The sequence below is a fragment of the Littorina saxatilis genome, linkage group LG16 (assembly GCF_037325665.1).
Source record: "Littorina saxatilis isolate snail1 linkage group LG16, US_GU_Lsax_2.0, whole genome shotgun sequence".
Lineage (NCBI taxonomy): Eukaryota > Metazoa > Mollusca > Gastropoda > Littorinimorpha > Littorinidae > Littorina > Littorina saxatilis.
In genome coordinates this window covers 16,148,627-16,162,348 of record NC_090260.1, presented here as the reverse complement: position 1 = coordinate 16,162,348, position 13,722 = coordinate 16,148,627, and the positions used below count along the sequence as shown (strand labels likewise).

Below are 13,722 nucleotides of genomic sequence, written 5' to 3'. Positions count from 1 at the left end.
CACAGATACCACGAAAAAGACAAAACACACATTCGTGGTAATCAAGACAAGCCGGTACAGTCTGTTCAGGGATTTGATGCAAATGCGCTGTATTTAGCTGCACTCATGCAAGACATGCCCACAGAGCACCCTGTCATTCGTAGAAAAGAAAACGCTTTTAAAGCGGAAAAAACAGATCCCTACGGTCAGCTAGCTCGGGAATGGTTGGAGTGGGTCATGGCCTCAAAACAGATCCATCTCCAACATAAGTTTAACGCGAAAGAGAAGGCCCTTGGTCGAAAAAAGATTAGGGTTGATGGTTGGGATGCCGCAAATCAAATTTGCTATCAGTTTCACGGATGTTTGTTCCACGGGCATGACTGTTCTGTGACCGCCGGTAAAACGACTAACCCTGTCACCGGAAAAACACTAGTTGAACTCAGAGAACATACAAGCAACATTACCAAATACTTGCGTGAGGATGTGGGTGTGATTGTCGTCGAAAAATGGGAGTGTGAATGGCACGCAGACAAAAAACAAAACACCCACATTCAGACTTTTCTACAAGGTCGTTTTCCGACACTTAAACCCTTCCGGCATCCTTCTACCATCACAGATCAAACTGTCTTAGACGCGGTGCAAAACAAAACTTTGTTCGGGTTGGTACAGTGTGATATTTATGTACCTGACCATCTAAAAGAACATTTCAGTGAAATGCAGCCTATTTTCAAAAATGAGTCTGTCAGCCGAGAACAGATCGGGGATTTTATGAAAGACTACGCTGAAAAACACAAGCTCTTATCCCAACCACGCCGTACACTTGTTGGGAGTTACCACGGTGAACAAATTCTGCTAGCCACACCCCTCTTGTTTTGGTACGTGCAGCACGGGTTGGTTGTTGAAAACATCACGCTGATCGTAGAGTATCAACCCAAAACCTGTTTCCGTCAGTTTGGTGACAGCGTTTCAAACGCGAGACGAGCAGGGGACCAAGACCCGTCAAAAGCTATCTTAGCTGAAACTTTCAAACTGCTCGGTAACTCAGCCTACGGGAAAACCTTAACTAACGTGGCCAACCATCGTGATATTCATTACGTTTTGTCTGACGAGGCCTCAAAACTGATCAACAACGGTCGTTTTCAAAAACTAACAGAAGTAACAGAGGTTGTCACTGAAGTAGAGATGACTAAAAAAAAAATCAACTGGTCACTCCCCTCTCAGATTGGTTACTTTGTTTACCAGTACGCTAAACTACGCATGTTGGAGTTTCATTTTGATTTTCTAGATAAGTTTGTGTCCAGAGCCGACTACCAGCTTTTGGAAATGGATACAGATTCTCTGTACATGGCGCTTAGCGCTTCAACGTTAGAAGAGGTGGTTCGTCCTGAACTGCGAGAGCAGTTTTACAAAGTGTATAACCAATGGTTCCCTGCACAAGCCTGTGACCAACACGAGGCAGCCTTCCAAAACACCCGTTTAGCTAACGCCCCATGGGACGCGACTCTCTGTCAGGCTTGTGCAGCGCGTGTCCAGTACGATAAACGAACACCCGGTCTCTTTAAAACCGAATACCAAGGAAATGCGTTCATTGGTTTGTGTTCCAAAACCTACTTTTGTGAGGGAGACAGTGGGACCAAAGTTAGTTCAAAAGGTTTGAACAAAAATCAAAACAAACTGACAAAAGAGTCTTACCAACAGGTGCTTCTAACGCAAGAAAGTGGTGGTGGTACAAACACGGGTTTCAAGACAGACGGAAAGTCTATGTTCACGTATTCTCAAACCAGAAAGTCACTCTCGTTTTTCTACATCAAGCGTGTGATCGCCTCTGATGGGGTTTCAACCCTGCCTACACCCGTCTAACGGGTCTCTTTCTTTTTTGACTGTGATACCCGTCTAATGGGGCTCTTTCTTTTTTGACTGTAATACCGCCGCCTGTGATATGGTTAACATTCCAATGCCAAACAACTTTGTCGTTTTTTTGTAAATAAATTTGATAAGACATGTTTTGCTTCTGTAAATAATGCTCGTATTGTTTAATCCCAAAAACCCCCAATGTGGCTTTGACATACCTTGTCAAAACGGTCCCAAGCCCGTGAAAACACAGAGGGAGGGTCAATTACTGAATTTTATTGGTGCTTACCCCAGCTGGAGTGGTCATTAGTACCGAGCAACAGGTACAGGCACATGAAATCACATGACAAAATATAAAACGCAATAAACCGTTTATGCGCAATATCTCCTTATCACTACTTAAACACAGGCACCTTAACCTATAACCTTCTATCAAAATACGGCTGCGCGGCTGCGCAGCTGCGCAAATAAATGAGGCCTGAGACGTGCGCTATTATACTACTGACGCCATTTTGATCTAGCGGAGAGATGTGTTTTCTAGATCAGTTTCTAATTACTTTCATGATTTGGCGCTGAAATTGAGCGTTAATAACTTCTAATATTTGATGACCAGTTATTCTAAAGTTGTTTTAGAGTCTTGTAAATTAAAGACTCGTAAGAATCAAGTAAGGCAGAATCGTTCTCATACGTTTCGTTTTCGCTGAGAAAAAGCCTGTCTCGCAATATTTTATGTCGAGAAGACCCATGTGTATCGTTGCGATCTTTTTCCCATTTTCATCACATATTATTTCTGGAGATCAGTAGAGTCTGAGTAGTAGTCGGTTAAAAGCCCAAAGTTAAGCCCCCAGTGCCATTGGCCCGTAAAGCTACCTATTTACGATTTAGGCGCAGAAACCCCTACAATTGATGAACGGGAATTATGGTTGACACATATATTTTGGGTAGTGAACTCGATGAAAAGCTTGTCCCACTATGTTTAAGTCGAGTAGACCTATGTTAGATCTCCTTTTTTACAAGGACAGTTTAATAACGATGAAGTCCGGTAAGGTAAGTCGAACCTTTCTCAGATTTCGGTTTTCGATGAGAAGGGATTTGAATACTTTGCTGGACGGAATTCCGCTTCGTAGCCAGTTTGTTGAGGAACAAAGAAGTTCTCAGTTTTCGCTTCGCTGAGGATCGCTCTTTGTTTCCAGTACTGTAACTGTAACTTTGTAGGCGAAGTGTACAACAACATGACATGCTTTATGACGTTTAGTGATGCGTTACTTTTCATGCGTTACTTTTCTGAAAATGTGTTTGATCATGTTGCTGCATTTCAAGCCGTATGTCGTTGACGGTTAATTGGCTGATGTAAGATTGTAGTGTCCGCCATTTTGACCGGCGTCCCCCGTGTAATGATGTCAGAGCGCCCCCATTCCCCTAGGTCCGCCCCTGATACACATTACATGGCTTACCTTCCCTGTCTTTTGTCTGGCTTTGTGTGAGCCAGTCATGTTATGTATTCTGTCCTGTGTCATTCTACTGGTTCTACTCTGTCACATGCATTTTCATACTCTGATATTTTGCTAGTCTTCATTTGTATTACCCTGTTACCTGTACATAATCTTATGAGTTTTGATTATCATTCCTTTGATGAATTCAGGCATGAGAATGATAGAGCTCTTCTGAGTTAAGATCTCAGACAATAGGAAGATATTGTCTACAGGATGCACAATTTCAACTATTAATTCCCATGTTGCACTTTAAAGGCGCTTGCCTACAGAAGAACTTAGCGACTGATAAAACCCTAACATTTTGTGCAGTTGCATAGATGCAAAACAGACTTTTAATCTAAAGCGATATGATTTAGTCGCGCTTCCCTGTAAAGTAATAGACTGTTGTCTGACGCTTCATTTTGAAGCATGAGAGCTTGCGCTTACCCCAATGCCTGAGTTATCTTTCTTATTCTTGTCGTTATTATTCAACTCGATGAAGATGTGTCTTCATGGCGATGAACATGCTTAATAATAACAATTATTTTGCAGTTGTGGTTCATGCAGTTGGTTAATTTATGTAGAGCATTTTCCTATGCAAGGCTTAGGCCTAAGGGAAGATGTTGGTTACTTCCCTTGACATTAGCTGTTGTGGAGTTGTTTAACTCACTGTGGATTCTCTTTCAGAGAATGCTGTGTCTGCAGGATTTTGGCTGTATTGTTACTTGTCTATATTTGTCATGATTATTTTGACAAATGATACATTCATTGATTTATGCTTTGTATTGTGTCATGTGTGACTTAGAAGGCATGTTGTTTATAACTGTATTTTCTTTTCTTTTTAGTGCCTTCTTCTTTACACTGCTTTCTGGTTTGCACCAGAAATACATATATTGTTTCTGGGTCATTTATATACACATAGTTTATATTTCTGGTTACTACCAGAATAATTACTTTTTAAATATTTCTGGTTTACACCAGATATACACATATATATATTATACTGTTTCTGGTTGATACCAGAATTCATAGTTTCTATTTCTAATTTACCCCAGAAATTCTGGTCTTACATGATATATATTGTTTCTGGTAGATAAAAGAATTAATAATTGCTATCTCTGGGTCAGTTAGATACACATATTGGTTCTGATTCTGGTACTGGTAGATACCAGAACTCATAGTTCCTATTTTTGGCTACTAGAATAATTCATAATTGCTATTCCTGGTTAATTGGTTAGATGTAAGCATTGCTATTTCTTGTATTAGAGTTCTGTTTATTGTTTCTATTTTATAACTTATAGCATTGTTTCTAGTTGCAACCAAATTTAGCTAAACTGTTTTGGAATATTTATGATTTAGATAAGCTAACTGAGTGGTTATTTTTAGTTACATCTCCTTCAATAAAAGATAAGATAAGTTAAAGCAACCTCTGTCTTCGGTGTCTTAATTGTATGCTCCTCTGCCTGTGCTATATATCCTTGTCCTTCCACCCGACATTCCCACAATTGTCTGATGTTATTTGTGTGGAGAATGTAAGCTCTTTTCTGTTCATTGTCTGATGTTATTTGTGTGGAGAATGTCAGCTCTTTTCTGTTCATTGTCTGATGTTATTTGTGTGGAGAATGTAAGCTCTTTTCTGTTCATTGTCTGATGTTATTTGTGTGGAGAATGTAAGCTCTTTTCTGTTCATTGTCTGATGTTATTTGTGTGGAGAATGTCAGCTCTTTTCTGTTCATTGTCTGATGTTATTTGTGTGGAGAATGTAAGCTCTTTTCTGTTCATTGTCTGATGTTATTTGTGTGGAGAATGTAAGCTCTTTTCTGTTCATTGTCTGATGTTATTTGTGTGGAGAATGTAAGCTCTTTTCTGTTCATTGTCTGATGTTATTTGTGTGGATAATGTAAGCTCTTTTCTGTTCATTGTCTGATGTTAGTTGTGTGGAGAATGTACGCACTGTTCTGTTCATTGTCTGATGTTGTTTGTGTGGAGAATGTAAGCTCTGTTCTGTTCATTGTCTGATGTTATTTGTGTTGAGAATGTCAGCTCTTTTCTGTTCATTGTCTGATGTTATTTGTGTGGAGAATGTAAGCTCTTTTCTGTTCATTGTCTGATGTTATTTGTATGGAGAATGTAAGCTCTTTTCTGTTTATTGTCTGATGTTATTTGTGTGAAGAATGTAAGCTATTTTCTGTTCATTGTCTGATGGTATTTGTGTGGAGAATGTAAGCTCCTTTCTGTTCATTGTCTGCTGTTATTTGTGTGGAGAATGTAAGCTCTGTTCTGTTCATTGTCTGATGTTATTGTGTGGAGAATGTAAGCTCTTTTTTGTTCATTGTCTGATGTTATTTGTGTGGAGAATGTAAGCTCTTTTTTGTTCATTGTCTGATGTTATTTGTGTGGAGAATGTAAGCTCTTTTCTGTTCATTGTCTGATGTTAAACGTGTATTACGTTATCATTAAGATGCATGCTTTGTTAGCACTAAGCAGTTGTTTTAATCAGTCTGGTTTTCTCTTGTTTTCATCTTATGAATATTCTAAATGTTAGACTAACTTATTGTCTTGTACAGAATAACAACTGTGTGAATGGTGCTATACTGAATGAAAGAGTGTGACATGAAGTTCTTGTACATCATTGTAAAGAGTGTGAATGACGTTTTAGTTTAGATGTCAAGCGCTTAGAGCAAGCCTTTTTAACGAAAGTTTTTGATTTAGCGCTATATAAATGTTCTTATTATTATTATTATTATTATTATTATTATTATTATGTTATTTGTGTGGAGAATGCAAGCTCTTTTCTGTTCATTGTCTGATGTTATTTGTGTGGATAATGCAAGCTCTTTTCTGTTCATAGTCTGATGTTATTTGTGTGGAGAATGTACGCTCTTTTCTGTTCATTGTCTGATGTTATTTGTGTGGAGAATGTAAGCTCTTTTTCTGTTCATTGTCTGATGTTATTTGTGTGGAGAATGTAAGCTCTTTTCTGTTCATTGTCTGATGTTATTTGTGTGGAGAATGTAAGCTCTTTTCTGTTCATTGTCTGATGTTATTTGTGTGGAGAATGTAAGCTCTTTTCTGTTCATTGTCTGATGTTATTTGTGTGGAGAATGTACGCTCTTTTCTGTTCATTGTCTGATGTTATTTGTTTATGTGTTGATTGAACATGGGATTTCTCTTCTTTAAGCCAAGTGACGTCAGAGTCCGACAAAAATCATATTTAGGCGGCCAGCCGAGACAACAAAATATTGCATGTTATTTGCAAAACACACTGACATTACACTTCTCCAAGCCAGGCCAGTACTTTGATATGACACAGGAAAGCAACACGACCTCTCTGTAGAGACACGGGCAGAACGCTGACATTACACTTCTCCAAGCCAGGCCAGTACTTTGATATGACACAGGAAAGCAACACGACCTCTCTGCAGAGACACGGGCAGAACGCTGACATTACACTTCTCCAAGCCAGGCCTGTACTTTGATATGACACAGGAAAGCAACACGACCTCTCTGTAGTGACACGGGCAGAACGCTGACATTACACTTCTCCAAGCCAGGCCAGTACTTTGATATGACACAGGAAAGCAACACGACCTCTCTGTAGTGACACGGGCAGAACGCTGACATTACACTTCTCCAAGCCAGGCCAGTACTTTGATATGACACAGGAAAGCAACACGACCTCTCTGTAGTGACACGGGCAGAACGCTGACATTACACTTCTCCAAGCCAGGCCTGTACTTTGATATGACACAGGAAAGCAACACGACCTCTCTGTAGAGACACGGGCAGAACGCTGACATTACACTTCTCCAAGCCAGGCCAGTACTTTGATATGACACAGGAAAGCAACACGACCTCTCTGCAGTGACACGGGCAGAACGCTGACAAGAATGGCCCCACAACGAGGCGGCCTCAGTACCGATACATGATACGTGCACCGTGTCATTGCGTCGTCTCACACTTATAGACATCCGGGTCTCAAACAGTTGTGGGTTGGATTATTGGTGGGTGGGGGTGGGGTGTGAGGAGGGGGGGGGCAGGATGAAGATTGAAGCTCTGTGAGAGTTTCTTGCAGGGTAAAATAACGCCTAATCAACGGTTTTGCACACTGGCTTGTTGGTCTAAAATCAGTATGTACAAAGATTAATAATCTTTAAAAAGAAAAAATTAAAAAACTGCATTGTTGACGATGAGTACATGTGAATGCGTTCTCTGTGCCGTGTGGTACTTGAGTATCCACACCCCCATATAAATGCTGATCATTCTGTGTTGTGTTGGTAATGTCATCGCGAATTTTCATGACTTTGTCCAGGGGATATCAATACGCGGTCTGGTTACAACAACAATTACCTAGGAAATATATATACAACATGAACAACTGAGTAACTTACAATAAGCCAGATAGTAAATAAGTTGACACTATTAAGGAAATTTTGATCAGATCAAAGTGTGCCAGATGATCCAGCAGACTGCCTTAAAATGTCATAGAAAGTTTAAATGAAATTAAATATATTAGTATTTTTGCTAAGTTTATTTACACCAGTTTAAGCAAAAATGCCAAAGGATTGAAAGATGTTTATTTGGCTCTTGAAAACACATTGAAGGTTAAATGAGTAAAATCCACTTATACACTCTTACCTCTGAACAAAGCAATCCACAGTTATCCCTCCAACTCGTTAGCTCCAAACAGTGTTTCTTTCTCACAACTCGTTAGCTTCAGTCGGTGGTTCTTTCTCAAAACTCGTTAGCTTCAGTCAGTGTTTCTTTCTCACAACTCGTTAGCTTCAGTCAGTGTTTCTTTCTCACAAATCGTTAGCTTTAGTCAGTGTTTCTTTCTCAAAACTCTTTAGCTTCAGTCAGTATTTCTTTCTCACGACTCGTTAGCTTCAGTCAGTGTTTCTTTCTCACAACTCGTTAGCTTCAGTCAGTGTTTCTTTCTCAAAACTCTTTAGCTTCAGTCAGTGTTTCTTTCTCAAAACTCGTTAGCTTCAGTCAGTGTTTCACCAGGTCACAGCAGATAATACATCACACACAGACGTCCTGAAGCTGTTTCCTTGATATCAGAGCAGTTCTCAAAATGGTAGAAGTATGCTGAAATGTATCCCTGCACAGAAAACTGCTGAAGTCAGTGCGGCGAACACTACACTTAATCCCACAGGGCGTAGACACGCATAAAAAAATTACATTGACACTCTACAGTACGAGAGACAGATCAAAGACACGCAGACACATATACACACTACACACTGCCTGTACCAAATCTCTACTATGATATCAACGACAGGTTACAAATACAATACACACAGCTTGTAACAAGTCTCTACTGTGGTGTTGACGACAGGTTGGTACAGACAGAGACTGAGCTGTGACGACACTGGTCCTTACAACATACAGACTTCAGCACGGCCACCTGATACGTGTACCCGGACCCTCGTGACGTTTCACACTGCTGCACATCCGGGTCGCGATGAACTCATCTTTTGATCTTGGAGGTGGGGTTGAGCCTTTATTTTCATTTTTTTGTTGGGGGGGGGGTGGGGGGTGGCATAAATGCAGTAGTATAAGATTATAGGGGAAGGTTGCCTAATATGGACCACTTTGTTGTTTCATGTTGATAACTAGCTTGTTTTCTTGCAGAGAAGTTTCATTTTGTGTTTAGTAGTCATTTTCTCTTTAGTTAACTGTTATGCCTATTTAGAGCGAATTAGCTGTGATAGATATTCAGCAAAAATTAAATACAGAAAAATTCACAATGGGTCTTTATTAGTAGCCTGGGCACCTATTATGGACCAGTGAAGAGGCCTTCCCGAATCACTGTAAAAAGCCCCCCATACTTCAAAATAACATTATACAACTTATTGTGCAAGTCACATGGAGAAACTCCACAACGTCGAACAACAAAGGCAAGTGGTACCGCAGTGGTTACCTGCCCACTGCGGGATCCCCGGAAATGAGAGGGCAGACAAGCTCGCCAAACTCGGAGCACAGGGAGACCAAGCAGACAACCCGGTCAGCTTCATGGAGAAGAAAACCCTCATCAAGGCAGTGTTTAGGCCCCAGAAACGGAAGGATGATTATCATCTCCTCACGCGACATGAACAAGTCGTGCTGATGCGACTCCGCACTGGGCATAACCGCCTAAATGCCCACATGTCCCAAAAGATGAAGCTGGTCCCCTCCCCTACGTGCAGCTGTGGACTAGAGGACCAGACCACTGAACACATCCTTCAGCGATGCACCATCCTTGAGTCTGAGAAAACCCGTGTGGCCAACTGCAGTCTCCCTCCACTGCAAGCTGTACGGAGGAAAGGAAGACCTGGAGAAGACGGCATCATTCGTCTCGCTGTCCGGGCTGACAATATAACTAGTGTGATCGACAAGAAGAAGAAGAAGATTGTGCAAGTCAGACTGATTCAAATATGCTTTAGATTTATCTGTTGCGTTTTGACGAGAAAGTTATTTGAAGCACAGCAGGTAACTAAAGAAATTTATCAAAAATAGAGAGAGAAAAAAATTGAAATTATCAACGTCCACGAAAATAAGACTTTGTGTTATATCATTTGTTGAAAGATCGACGGCTAGTTATAGGTTATTTTCAGCAAGCTTCCTAATGAGTTAATCAAACCATCTTTTAGCTATTTGTTTCTTCTCTTTGTTGAAGGTGGTCCAAATTAGGAGATACACAAATACTTTGAAATGTTGCTTTATTAGTTTGTGTTTGCAGTAGAAACTCGGGGTCAACACTCATAACATGTAGCAAATACAGATTTAGCTGTCATATATAGCAATTTGTATGTGATAACAGCTTTGGCTGTTGACAGAAACCAGTGATCCGTCTTAAGCGTCACATTAAGAGTGAACGCTGCCAAAAGTGTAAAAAAGAGAAAAAGCCTAACGGTTTTGTGGTTTGGGTTTCTGCCTCTGTTTTGACATGTGCAAGTTATCCAGATAGGGTTAATACCGCGAATGAAATTGTTCCGAGTGCTCCAGCACCGTTAGTTTGTCAGAACAGGAAGTGGTTCATATTAGGCGCCGGTCCATATTAGGAGCCCTTCCCCTAATACCATAACCCACAAAGGCGGTGAAAAGAGGTAGGCCTTGATGAAAGGAGCAAGCTTACCCGGACTCTTGTTGGTCTCACACTACTGCACATCCAGGCCTTGATGAAAGGAGCAAGCTAACCCGGACTCTTGTTGGTCTCACACTCCTGTACATCCAGGCCTTGATGAAAGGAGCAAGCTAACCCGGACTCTTGTTGGTCTCACACTACTGCACATCCAGGCCGCGATGCACTCATCGAGGGACCTTACTCGGGCACAAATACAATTATGAAACATTGACGTGGGCCAGACACTGTCTCTCTCTGTATTTTTCTATTTGTCTCTCTCTCTCTGTCTGTCTGTCTGTCTATCTCTCTCTGTCTGTCTGTCTATCTCTCTCAGCCTGTTTGTCTGTCTCTATCTGTTGTCTGCCTCTCTCTGTCGATTTGTCTGCTTATATTTGTCTGTTTGTCTCTCTCTTAATTGTTATATTTGTCTGTCTCTATTTGTCTGTTTGTCTGCCTCTCTTTCGGTCCGGGATAATCATAGCGGTTAAAATGACGTTAAAATATACCAACCAACTGTCTCTGTCATTATTTCTCTCAGTCTCTCGAGCTCTTTGCTACCCCCCCCCCCCCTCCCCCTCTCCCTCTCCCTCAGCACCCCCTGTCTCTATGTTTGTCTGTTTGTCTGTCTGTCTGTCTGTCTGTTTGCCTGTCTGTCTGTCTGTCTGTCTCTCTCTCATTCTGTTTATAAAAGAGAGAAACAAGGGTGTGTATGTGTGTGTAGGGGGTGGGGGGTGGGTGGGAGAATGACAACAGGGGCATGACAGGTAAGGTGCGGTTACCCGTTAAACGTTTTTGTGGTGAGTTGGATCATAGGGCAACTGCAGGCTGACGCTGAGAGTAAACAAGTCTACACAACACTGACGCGTGTTTCTGTCAGGCGAGACTTCCTCGCGACTAGCCTATCGCAGAGCTAGGAAGCGAGAGTGAATATGAAACGGTTTTATGGCTAGCTACGCACGAATTAAACACCATTGGTTGATACCAAAAAGGTTGTCTGCACTGTTCGGTAAACGGCCACGAACAGCCAATCGGATTACCAGCAGTGCAGCGTCCATTTTTTTCTCGCGTATCGAGCATACCCAAGCGTTGCTAGCGTACTCTCGCCAAATCCTAGTGTTCCTCGCAGCGAGAATTGCCCACGAAACGGTACTTCCTCGCACAACTCGGGAATTCTTGCCTTAAAGAAACAGGGGACTGGTATAGGGTGAACATGATGCTAGGTGCAAGCCTACCCGGACCTTGTGTCGACCCGCACTGCTGCACATTGGGGACACGTTGTACCCGCCGCGTGTCTGACAGGGGCAGAATGCAGCTATGTAACTTCTCTAAAGAAATCCTTATTCATTTAATTTTCTTGTTTTGTTGTTGTTGTTCAAAATGTTGGCCGCTTTGCGACTTCAAGAGTCTGTGTTGCTAGTTAAGCGCGCGCTCTCTCTCTCTCTCGGTCTCTCTCTCTTTCTCTCTCTCTGTCTCTCTCTTTATTTATTTGTAGTTCTCTTTCTCACCCCCTCCCCCTTCTCACTCTCACTCTCTGTCTCTATCACTCTCTCTGTCTGTCTGTCTCTCTCTGTCTCTCCTACCACTCTCTCTCTCTTTCTCTCTCTCTCCCATTCTCTCTCCCTCCCATTCTCTCTCCCCCCCCCTCTCTCTCTCCCACTCTCTCTTTCTCTCTCTCTCCCACTCTCTCTTTCTCCCACTCTCTCTTTCTCTCTCTCTCTCTCTCTCTCTCTACCACTATCTCTCTCTCTCTCTCTCTCTTTTTCTCTCTCTCTCTTTTTCTCTCTCTATCTCTCTCTCTCTTTTTCTCTCTCTATCTCTCTCTCTCTCTTTTTCTCTCTCTATCTCTCTCTTTTTTCTCTCTCTATCTCTCTCTTTATGTATTTGTAGTTTTCTTTCTTACCCCCTCCCCCGTCTCACTCTCTGTCTCTGTCTCTCTTTGTCTGTCTCTGTCTCCCTGTCTTTGTCTCGGTTTCTTTCTGTCACTGTCACTGTCTGTCTGTCTGTCTGTCTGTCTGTTTACATGTCTGTCTGTTTGTCTGTCTGTCTGTCTGTCTGTTCGCCTGTCTGTAAGTCTGTCTGTCTGCCTGTCTCTGTCTCCCTGTCTTTGTCTAGGTTTCTTTCTGTCACTGTCACTGTCTCTGTCTGTCTGTCTGTCTGTCTGTCTGTCTGTCTGTCTGTCTGTTTACATGTCTGTCTGTTTGTCTGTCTGTCTGTCTGTCTGTCCGCCTGTCTGTAAGTCTGTTTATCTGTCCCTGTCTGTCCGCCTGTCTGTCAGTCTGTCTGTGTCTGTCTGTCTGTCTGTATCTCTCTCTCTCTCTTTCTCTCTCTCACTGTTTGTAAAAGAGAGAACCAAAGGCGTACATAGTGTGTGTGTGTGTGGTGGGGGTGGGGGTGGGGGGTGATGAATGACAACAGGGCAAGGACAGGTAGACTGGCGCTCAGTGTAAACAAGTCTGCATACTGCATGGGGCGAACGAACAGGTCATGATGATAGGTGCAAGCCTACCCGGACCGTGTGTCGCCCCGCAATGCTGCACATTGGGGTCAAGGTGTTCCCGCCGTGTGTCTGACAAGGGCACAATGCAGCTATGTACCTTCTCCAAAGATAATTTTTTTAAATTTATTGTGTTGTTGTTTTTCAAAATGTTGGCCGCTCCGCTGTGTGTGCGAGAGAGGGAGACACATGGTGAGCGGGATAGGATGACAATAGGGTACGGGGGGGGGGGGGGGGGTAAGGGGGGATAGGGGGGTGGGGAGGGAGGATGGTTAATTTTGGTCAAACTGACATACGGGTTTGTGTGTGTTGAATTCTTGCAGACTGGTTTCATTTATTTTGACACTTATTTGTTTGCAAATCATCTGCTTCACATCTTCTAAAGTTGCGGCCTTTTACATGGACTAAAGTGTTTGTAATTTGCATAAAAGACAGAGGGAGAGAGAGAGAGAGAGAGAGAGAGAGAGAGAGAGAGAGAGAGAGAGAGAGAGAGAGAGTGTGTGTGTGTGTGTGTGTGTGTGTGTGTGTGTGTGTGTGTGTGTGTGTGTGTGTGTGTGTATGTGTGTGGTTGTGTATGTGTGTAAGTGGGTATGTATGTGTGTGTGTGTGTGTGTGTGTGTGTGTGTGTGTGTGTGTGTGTGTGTGTCATTACAAAGCAACCTGTCTGTCGTGAAAGCAAAAGAAAAGAGCAACCGACACTTTTTCTCAAGAATGACGTCACTGGGAATCCCGAGAGAGGAGAACACGCCCGCCTTTATCCTCCTCCTTGTGTCGTCCCGCACTGCTTGACATTCGGGACAAGTTGTACCCGCCGTGGG

At 42.4% G+C, this 13,722-nt stretch overlaps 2 protein-coding genes across 5 annotated transcripts in view; both read right to left on the bottom strand.

Moving 5' to 3' along the window:
• Positions 1-8,771, bottom strand: part of LOC138950514 (uncharacterized) — a 39,226-nt gene extending 30,455 nt beyond the window's left edge. Inside the window, exons 1-2 of one of the 4 annotated variants that reach the window (XM_070322246.1) lie at positions 8,607-8,770; positions 7,941-8,406 (exon numbers count right to left, since the gene is read on the bottom strand). The gene's annotated coding sequence lies outside the window, so the exon portion shown is untranslated. Of the gene's footprint in view, positions 1-7,940 lie in introns of all 4 variants that reach the window. The other 3 variants (XM_070322247.1, XM_070322245.1, XM_070322248.1) reach the window with 3 other exon arrangements.
• The window catches only part of LOC138950518 (uncharacterized), a 272,384-nt gene that overhangs the window by 140,616 nt on the left and 118,046 nt on the right, over positions 1-13,722 (bottom strand). The gene's annotated exons all lie outside the window — the stretch shown is intronic.